At 45.3% G+C, this 10,808-nt stretch overlaps 1 pseudogene; it reads right to left on the bottom strand.

Moving 5' to 3' along the window:
• Positions 1 to 4,795: 4,795 nt before the first annotated feature.
• LOC119323972 lies at positions 4,796 to 9,994 on the bottom strand (annotated as a pseudogene).
• Between the last annotated feature and the right edge of the window lie 814 nt (positions 9,995 to 10,808).

The following is a 10,808-nucleotide window of genomic DNA, read 5'->3' on the forward strand; positions in this document are numbered from 1 at the left end:
CACGACAGAGTCCAGAACTCGGTTTTATTTAAGCTTTCCTTGGGGAGCCAAAAACAAACTCTTTTATCCCTCTTCGGAATGTCGATACAGCCACATTTGGAGCCAATTATGGATTCAGAAGTACAATATAGTTAGACAAACATATTTCACAGGTTATATCCTGAATATTCTCAAACTTTTTTTTTCGAAGCCTCATCAATTAAATAAGAAGAGAATAGAGTTTAGAGTTTTACAACACCCACAAATACGGCATGACAATTACTCGCCCATAAAAATATTTCCTAATTTCTTTGCACCCGCGGTCACCCAAAGCTTGGCCTCATCGACAATGGCAGTGAAAAGAATGGTCGCTGGTGCACTCTTATGACGAAACACCCGTGCATTTCTTTCATTTCAAATGGTTCAGAAGACAAGCATGGTGAGAGAGGCCAAAGCTTGCCGGTTGGGATTGCGATTGTCGGTTCTCTTGTCCCACCATTCGTAGACGGATTCATCCGTGTGCCACTCGGATGTATCTATGTGCGCGAGACCAAGCCTCTCAATGAGAGACTTCCATATCCGAATTGTAAAGCGGCACTTGAAGAAAATGTGGGCACCCGTTTCTTGCTCCCTATTGCAAAGTTTGCAGAGGTCACAATTTGGCCAACCTCATCGCTGTAAACGATCGGCGGTCCAAATCCTATCTTGTATTGCCAACCACGCAAAGAATTTAACCTTTGGAGGGCCCATGCCTTCCAAACCATACGGTCCAAGGGGGAAAGAGTCAAGCCTAGGAATTGAGCCTTGTACGCAGTGGCCGCCGTGTATATCCCGTCGTTCGCGTGCTTCCAGATGATGGTATCTTCGGTTTGCTCATGAAGGTGGACATCATTCAGGAGCATCCAGTGAGTGAAAAATTCCCGAATGTGGGCTGCGGTTACATCCGCGACTTGGTTGATCTTGAGCATCCAAGCATTCCCCTTGAGGGCCTCACGGACCTTCCAACTCTTTCTTTTCGAGGCCTCGAAGATGAGCGGTGCAATATCCTTAGGTTTGCGACCAAGGAGCCATGGGGAGTCCCAAAAAGGCGTTTTGGCACCATCTCCCACCGTGATAGTCGTAGAAGCATAGAAAAACTCGAAGTCCTCGACGGTGCAGGGGTTTCCCAGGACAACCCATAATTTGTGGGGCTCGCTCCATTCATACCACAACCATCGAAGCCGCAAAGCACGTGCGAATTTGTCGGTGTTGAGCACCCCCAGGCCACCGTATTCTTTTGGTCTACAAACCACCTTCCAGTTGACCTTGCATTTGGCTCCCGTTGTCTTGTCCGCACTGGACCAAAGGAAAGCCCTCTCGATTTTGTTAAGGCTATCGAGGCAACCCTGAGGCACGACGAGGGGCGTGATGGAGAACACCGCTTGGGAGGAGATGACCGACCTAACAAGATTCGTACGACCGATGGTAGTGATGTTTTGGCCCTCCCAGGAAACCAATTTTCCGGCCGCCTTATCCTCAAGGTATTGGAAATCCATCTTCTTAAGTTGCCAGACTGAAAGTGGGAGGCCAAGGTATTTGATGGGAAAATTGGCCCGTGTTGCCGGCATGCTCTGAAGGATTTGCTCAAGGTCAAGGTGGTTGCAACGAATAGGCACAACCGAGCTTTTTTGGAAGTTGGAGCAAAGGCCCGTCACGTCCCCAAAGCCTCTCAGGATAGAGGCGAGATTGTTGATGTCCCGTTTGATGGGAGCCACAAAGACCGCCGCATCGTTCACATAGAGGGAGGTACGCACCATGGACTCACGACCACGGATCTTGTGGAGGAGCCCTTTCCTCGTCGCCAAGTCAAGGATCTTATGCAAGGGGTCAATCGCAAGGATGAAGAGGAGGGGGGAAATGGTGTCTCCCTGACGGAATCCGCGACCATGCTTGACCGGTGGACCAGGCAACCCAGTTAACATAATCCGGGATGATGAAGATGATAACAGCGCGACAATCCAAGCCCAAAATTTTGGGGGGAATCCCAACCGTTGGAGAAGCTCGAGGCAGTATCCCCACTTGACTGAGTCGAATGCCTTCTTTATATCAAGCTTGAAGAGGAGAGCGGGCGTTTTGCATTTGTGTAGACGTCGGGCGAAATTCCGAACATACATGAAGTTGTCGTGGATACTTCGCCTTTTGATGAATGCACTCTGGGCGTTGGAAACAAGGTCATCCATGTGGGGGGCAAGTCGAAGTGAGAGAATCTTGGCAATGATTTTAGCGACGGCGTGGATGAGACTAATGGGTCTATAATCAGAGATGTCTTCCGCGCCATCCTTTTTCGGCAATAGAATCACATTGGCAGAATTTAGCCATTGAAGGTTGGAGGTGTGCAATGAATCGAAGCATTGGATGACCCTCATGATCGAATGCTTGATGATTCCCCAACACTTCTTGAAGAACATCCCCGTGAAACCATCCGGACCCGGCGCCTTATCGTTTGGCATCTCCTTTATAGCCTCCCAAACCTCCTCCTCGGTGATGGCAGAGTCGAGGCCTTGCAAAGCATGGCTCTCGATGCCCAGCTCCTCCCAGTTGAAGTCGTTGTTGCTCGTGCTTGCCCGACCCATGACCTCGGAGAAGTGGTTGTGGATGATCTTCTCCTTTTCCTTGTGCTCGGTCACCCAACCCTGTGCATGCTTTAACCGGTGAATGTGGTTTTTTCGCCTACGGGCATTGATGCGACGGTGGAAGAATTTGGTGTTGGCATCACCCTCCCTCAGATTTGTCAACCTAGCACACTGGTGTTTTCGAGCCCGATCAAGGACCGCCAAGCTAACCACTCTTCGCTTAAGTCTAGCACGAAGGTCCCGTTCCGCCGGGGAAAGGGTCCTACTCTCCTGTGCAATATCCAAATGGAGGATCACAAGGTGAGCCGCATGAAGCTGGATCTTGGCCTTGGAGAAAAAATTCTTACTCCACTCAGTAAGCCGTATCGCAGTTTTCTTTAGCCTGTGATGGAGTATTTGAAAAGGCTCTGTATGGTTGACTCGCTCATCCCACGCCTTCTGAACCACGTCGCCGAAACCAGGCAAAGATACCCAGAAATTTTCGAATTTGAAAGAACGTGGCCGTCTAGGCCCCTTATCATCGGCGAGCAGAAGGGGGCAATGATCCGAGAGGGAAGATGATAAAGCATGTAACACCGATGAACTTGATGCATACGCCGATGAACTCTTTAAGCTTCACATAAACAGTAGAGCTAAATAATTATGGATTTGAAAGCAAAAGGTTAGATGCGCCTGGATTATTTCAGTGCAGTATATGGTGAAGACGAGTCTTCAAATATGGATGTCGAGTTGCTTACAATTGCGTATACAGTGGTTTCACTTTAGAAGTTGCACATGCCTTTATTGTGGTTTCACAAATTTAAACAGCAATTTTTGAAGATGCACATGCCTTTGTTTAGTTGCAAACATCAACAGTTCTCACAATCCAGCGATTGCGTATACAGTGGGTTTACTTTTGATGAAAGAAGTGGTACGCATCCGATATCATCTGCATATGAAACAGCATGTAGCGATTAAATATGTCCATTCTAGATCATGCATCAATAAATAATTGTATTCAGTTGGACAGGGTCCGTATACGCCCAAATCGTTTGGCTGGTGACGCTAGACTGGGCTTGGCCCAAAGCGTACGATGGCGCACTGCGCGTAAGCGAGGGAGATCACCCCTTGGTTGCAAGACGCACGACGATTCAGCGGTTGCTCTGCTCGTCCATATCCCTAGCCGCCGCTGCCAGGTCTGCCTTCGATCCTTCCAAAAAGAAAATTCCCACACAAAAAAAATGATGGTCTTCCTCCGATCTCCTCGTCGCTACGTGTGATGAAGATAGCGCGGGACTTGAGGTGGGGGCGCAGTACATGAACTAATCGTGGGCGGACCAAGAAGCTTAGCTTCGTGCTCTGCAGTACAGGTTAATCTTAAACTTTTTTCTCCGTATTTTATCGGGGTCTACTGAGTCTTCTTGCTATGCTTGTTGAATTTCCTGTTTGGATTGTCTAGTCTAGGAACGGGCCTGTTCATAGGATGTGAAAAGAGGGGGCCTGTTCAAAGGGTGTTGTCTGGCTTTCCCAAGCACGCATTGATCAGGAACTTTGTGGTACACTGAATCTCAGGAAAAAAAATTCGGTTTCATAGGTTTTCGCTGCTATTACAGTGGTTCATCAGGTTTGTGCCTCAAGCCTTGTTTTGTTAGAGGGATCTACCGGGATTACAGTTAGATCCACAGGATAGTTAGGGCATATTTCGCAGGTTATATCCTGAATATTCTCAAACTTGATGCATGCCGATGAACTCGGTAAGCTTCACAAAAACAGTAGAACCGAATAATTATGGATTTCAAAGCAAAAAGATTGATGCGCCTGGATTATTTTAGTGCATTATATTAATCAATTAAGGATGATGAAGACGAGTCTTCAAATATGGATGTTCAGCTATTTACATTGAGGAAGGACATGCCTTCGTTTAGTTGCAAGCATAGACAGCTCGCACCGTATTATCCAGCAATTGCGTACACAGTGTGCAGACTACGCATCCAAGATCATCTGCATATAGTACAACATGATGTATGTAGATATTACATACTCCCTCCGTTCCAAAATAAGTGACTCAACTTTGTACTAGCTTTAGTACAAAGTTAATACAAAGTTGGGTCACTTATTTTGGGACGGAGGGAGTATGAGATATGACCATTCATATCATGCAGGAATAACTGCATTTGGCTAGCCAAGATTCAGATACGCCCAAATCATTGCAAACTCTGACATCATAAATCACAAGGTATGTCGTGCAGTTATGCGATAAACAGAATGTGTACCAGGTAAATACAAGAAGAGTAAATGAATAAATAGAACAACAAGGGGAGATTTAAATTACAGAAAAGGCCGATCATCATATCAATACATTTGAACAGAAGGGCATGTTGGGTGCACATCGGCTGCGCTCCTGAAGGCAGACTCCACATCACTGTTCTTGTGGACGGAGGATGTGACACCTACAAGGATGTGCTCGAGGGCTAACAGGTGCTCCATCCCTAATGGCGTAGCACCATCCCACCCATCATGTATTTGTAGATGGAGCTGTCGCAGGTTGGGCATCGCCCCTGCCTCGAACTCCATGCATACCATAGCATCATCAGAGACGAGTCTAAGGTCTTCCAGAACCGGAAATAATCCTGTGCGGACTATGGCGGCACCACTATGTTCAGTGATACTCGACACAGAGAGAAACATGTCGATGAGGGAGGGCAGTTTTCCGACAACGTGAACCTCATCAGTCGATAGGTACTCAACCGACAAAGTCAGGCTGTGGAGGCAATGGAGGTCGCCAATCCAATTGGGAACTCTCTTCAATATCCATCCTAGTAGATAAAGTACCTCGATATGGAGAGGAGGGTTGGATAGCGAGTACATCTGGCAACAAGAATGTTTAGAAAACACACCATTAGCACTGACAAAGAGGTATTTGAGGTCAGGGAGCCTTACAATTGAGGTGACCAAAACATCAACTACCTCCTCCGCTACCACTTTCCAAGAGAACCTCAGCTTTCTCAGACCAGTCAACTCTTCGCCAATGGCCTTAATATCCTCTAACGAGCTCTTTTCCATATCAGGGCATGACAAAGCACGCAATGATTTAACGCTCGCGATCCCTTGAGGCAACCCCGTACCATCTGGAAGGCTCAGATCAGACAACCGTGGCAATAAAACTATATCTGATGGGAAGTTTTGTGCTGATCGGCCATGTATTCTCAGCGTCTCCAAATGAACAAGCCCTCGAATTTCAGTAGGGAGATTTATGATGCATTTGGATGCATTAACTCTAACATACCATAGCTGAAACAATTGATCAATAGGACTGAGGTCGACTGTCGTACCCTTGTATGGGAAGTCATACAAGAGCACTCGAAGGTATGTAAATAGAGAAAGAGGAGGCATGTAATTGGACTTTCCAAACTGTGCAAATGATCGAACTTGTGACATGCTAGTATCAACGATCACTGATGTTGTAGCACCAGCGCTTGATTTTAAGGACAATCTACGGACCTTATATTGGTAGCTATGCATTCTTGCCACATCTTCACAATTATATGCCACACTGATGAAATTGTCTTCTGCACACTTGCTGATGATCAAATCAAGCATCATGTCGTGTACTGTGTAAAACTCCACATCCACACAACCTGAGGTTCCAGCTGGCTGGCTTCTATTGATAAGCTCATTAAAATAACTCTTCGCAACATCCTGCAAATCTGATCCATGAGAATTATTGACGAAGCCTTCAGCGACCCATTGTGCAATCAGAGGACCCTTGCTGATATATTTATCTTCTGGATACATGCCAAGGTACAGGAGACATGGACGGAGATGAAGAGGAAGATGCATGTAGCTAAGGTTTAATATACTCCTCATCTCTTCCAAGGTGGGATTTATGGCAAACTTAGCGCCCAAAGAGTTTCTTATGCTCTCCCACTCGTCCTTTGATCTTGCTGGACGACTAGCTAACAAACTGGCTATAGTGATGATTGCAAGTGGCAACCCTCCACACCTCCTCAAAATTTCAGCTGAAATTTCTTTAAGCTGGGGTGGACAGTCATCTTCAGACCCAAATACTCTATTAAAGAACAACATTCTTGAGTCTAGTTCTTTTAGGGTCTTCATTCTGTAAACACACTCATGGTCGTTGTTGCATGCCCCAATAGCCACATTATCCACTCGTGTAGTTACTATTACTCTACTTCCATTATCAACGTCTGGAAATAAACAACTCATAATATTCCATGTTGATTGATCCCACAAGTCATCTACTACAATAAGGTACCTATTGAATATTGTTGCACATATCAGATAGGTACAACTGTGATATGATTTACAGAGGAAAGCATCATAACTTGGAAATGAACATAAACTACGAATAGCATAAACTAGGATTGAAGCAAGAAAAATGCTATTTCTTAGGTTAATTTTGCATGTTCACGTAATTCGAGCCTAAGCCAAGTTTTGATATTTACATGCAAACTATAAGATAGTTAAAACACATTTACATTTATCATATACATTCATGCTCGAACAAAAAAAGACTACAAGTTTCTATTATATAATTAAAGGTAATGTATTGCTAACCTTTTGTTTCTGTGGTTTAATATTAATGTTCACATGGCGTAGATGTCAAAGAGATCAATACGAAGAGCGTGGTTCTGGTTGTTAATCATGGCTGTTGTTTTCAAATGAATTGAGCAATGACAGTGCAAATGGGCCAATTAACTCTTATTTACTCATTTGCACAATTAGGTAAGAGTAACTCTGTATTAGCGCAGCAATGATGATTTAAATTTCAAGATACTAAGGGATTTAACTTTTGAAGATGCGAAGGAATAGTTTTCACATCACTCATACGGATTTGCTTATCTATCTTAATTTGTTAGATACTCTTATTTATAGTAACAACTTACCATTAACATTAGTCGGTGCAAGAACAAAAAAAGTGCATCCCAACTCTGCATTTCTTATGCAAATTTATGTTAGGACTATTTATGAATCTTTGTACCTGAAACTATAATTTATTCCTATAGTTATAGTAAGGCTTCACATAAAACATGGCTTTGTGATAGCCTGTGACAGTCATACACAACTTTCTCTACTTTCTCCATAGGCCATTAGTTCTATGTTTATGTTAATAAGGGCATGTGTTTTAGTTTTGCCCCGACCCCCAAAATCTCAGGACCAACGATGTTAGTTTGCTTGCCATATAGGTAGTTATCATTGTAGATTGCATATCTACAGATTTTATTTTATCCGCAATTATCCCTAAAGTTGGAAGAAAAGCTAAAATTTGGTAGTCTCCTATTTACCCCACTCTAGTCGATCTCTTCGATCCTTTCAACTCTAGACACGTTGAGGAGGGCGTTCCTGTGCGATGTCGTGGGCCAAGTGCTTCAACACCTGGAAACAAGTGTGACGCCCTAAGCGGGAGGGTGGTCTCAGGGTGTGCTATCTGGCCACTCAAAATACCTGCCTTCAGGTGAAGCTACTGCACTGCCTGCACTCGGAGCCAGTTGCCCGGTGGCCCGCCTAGTCCTCGGCGACACCCTCCATCTAGCCACCAGTGGACCACCAAGTCTGGATTAGGTTGTCATAGATGGTCCGCTCGCTTGGTGATACCTCTTCGGTTGTCGTCGGGTACTTGTTGTGCACGCCATTCTGGCAAGATGCGTGGCTGCGTGGGGAGCCCTACTGCCCAGGTTTCCCCTCCCTATTCTCTCACACCCTTGGCATTAAACGCCGACAACCTCACATTCTAAAGCATATTGTTATGAAATCCCGTAAATTTACCTGCATGCTTTCTAAATCGTATGTATTTTGGAAAGGGGCCATACGTACGAGCTCAACCTTTCAATGGCCAATAAGATTCGGCTTTATCCTAAAGAACATCTCTATAATTAGTAAAGTTATTTAAAAATAACTGAAAGGTACACAAAACTTAGAGAATGTTAGTAAAATAACACAATTTTCCAAAATAAATTAATTAGCCATTCAAATGCACGAGTGATTTAGTTCAGCAATCTCCCCCTAAGAGACTTGGTTGTATTTTTTTTCTTCTGGGGGGGTGTTTCTGCTGTTGCTCCGGGACAGTTATCCACTCCGTTTCAGTGTGTGTGCCACATCCAATGTATGCTAGTTGTTAGCTTATTAATGGAATAGTGGTTACCCCTAAGAAAAATTATTAGAAGAATATGTGTACCTCTTATGTGCGAGATGTTCTCTAAGAAGATCAATGATGTCTTGCACCTCGCGAGCCTGAGATGACTCCTTCATCCCAAGCTTTAGTTGTAGGCCACCGAGGAGGCTTATCATATCAGGTCTTTGGGAAACCGATACAAATGCTTTAGAAGTGAATTGTCCTCCAATCTCATCATACACTTGTTTGGCGAGTGTAGTTTTACCAAGGCCCCCAAATCCAACAATGGCCACCACCTTGAGTTTTACCTGGGTATCTGTCAACCAACTTACAAGCTCTTTCTTTGGGCCATCGATACCCACAAGACCCTTTGCATCCTTGTAGATTGCAGACATGCGAGGATCAACATGAATGACGCGGGAAGTAGAATTGATGCAATCATCAATCTTGTACCTTTTGCATCAGAGCAATTAAAGATATTTACCGGTTTTCAGTGAAAGATATTGTGTGCGAGGATCTTCTTTTTTGAAAATTATAATAATATTGTACCTCATGCGTCGTTCATTTGCCTGTAGAGCAAGAACCTTGAGCTCCTCCATCCGATCAGCAATACGATGAGCGATGACGCTTCCGCAACGTCTTGAGACGTTTAACCGTCTTCTTTATAAAGCCCGTCTTGGCATCGGCACCTCCAAGGTCCCGCATGAAGTCATCGACGCAATTCTCCATGTCGTAGTACATCTCCCTCACATGATCCCTCCAGTTCTTGGCCAAGGGATCCAGTTCATCCATGAGCTCAAGCTTCTCAAGGAGAGCTTTCATGGTGCTAAGCTCATCCTTGAGGAACGAGGCCTGCTTCCTGACTGACGTGAGCTTCTTGTACTCATCGCCCATCAGTGCGGCGAGCTTGCCGATGAGGGGGTTCATCGCCCCCATGGTGGTGCTGACCACCGGTGCAGACATCTCAAATTCTCAATACCGAGGCTCCTTTCGATGTTGGCTCAAGCTCAACAGCCCGCTCGCGTGCTGCAAATGAGCGTGATGGCGCTTCGAAGGGACGAGCCGCAGTCGTGCCAGAGAAGTCCAACGGGTGAGCCGGACTGCCGGAGCTCAAGAGGTGGATGGCCGTGGAATAGGTCGTGGACTGGTGGTGCAGCGGGATATGGGGATGTGGTTGTAGGCCAGCGGGATATGAGGAGCACGGGCAAATATCAGCCTGGGGAGTCGTCGAGTGAGTCAACAACGCGTTGGAAAATTCAGCGTGGAAAAAACAAACAGGTACACGGAGATTGCAAGGCTGTGAATCCATTATGCTGTTTCAACGAAGCTGATGCCTGATCACTCTCAGAAAGCAGCCAAGAAGACGATTCCCGGAAGCTACTCAAGGAGGAGGTTGATCTTATAGGTTAATATCGCCACTGTCGTTTTCCGGCTTCAATTCCCGGACAACGACAGCCGGAGACGAACCGACCAAGGAGGTCGTCGCCGGCAATTCCAGGAAGCTTCCCTCAAAGACTCGAACAAGGGGAGTTGATCTTACAGATTAACATCACCATTGTCATCTGGAAGGACAACAACAGCCGGAGACAAACCGGTTGAGTGAGGTCGCCGTCGCGGACGACCAGTTCCTAGCTGCTCTCGTTCTCCAATGCTTCAATCCAATGGTCCATGCTCCCTGCTGCCATAGGACTGCAAGCATTTGAGTGGTTATTCAACCAAGCTTTTGTGCTACTGATGTCATGCTTCGCATTTTAGAATGTTGCGTATATAGATCATTACTAAGCTTTTCCGTAGATAAAGTAGAGCCCCAAAACCACCGCCCGTTTTTATCTCTCTTCAGAATGTCGACGTTAACATATTTCGAACCGGTTCTGATTTCTGAATTACACTCCCACATAAAGTTAGTCATATTTCAAGGATTATGTTTTTTCCCCCAAGGACCGGTCGTAGGCTTGAATATTTTGTAGGACCGAATGGTTACTCATTGGAAAGGAAACAGCTAGTGCACTCTGATTATAATGGCGCAGAAGATTAATCAAATAAGGATGCCCAAGATGAGTCCTCAAAGATCAATGATCAGGAATGAACAACAATGCTAGAGTTCA

Source organism: Triticum dicoccoides, chromosome 6B (genome assembly GCF_002162155.2).
Source record: "Triticum dicoccoides isolate Atlit2015 ecotype Zavitan chromosome 6B, WEW_v2.0, whole genome shotgun sequence".
Taxonomy (NCBI): Eukaryota; Viridiplantae; Streptophyta; class Magnoliopsida; order Poales; family Poaceae; genus Triticum; species Triticum dicoccoides.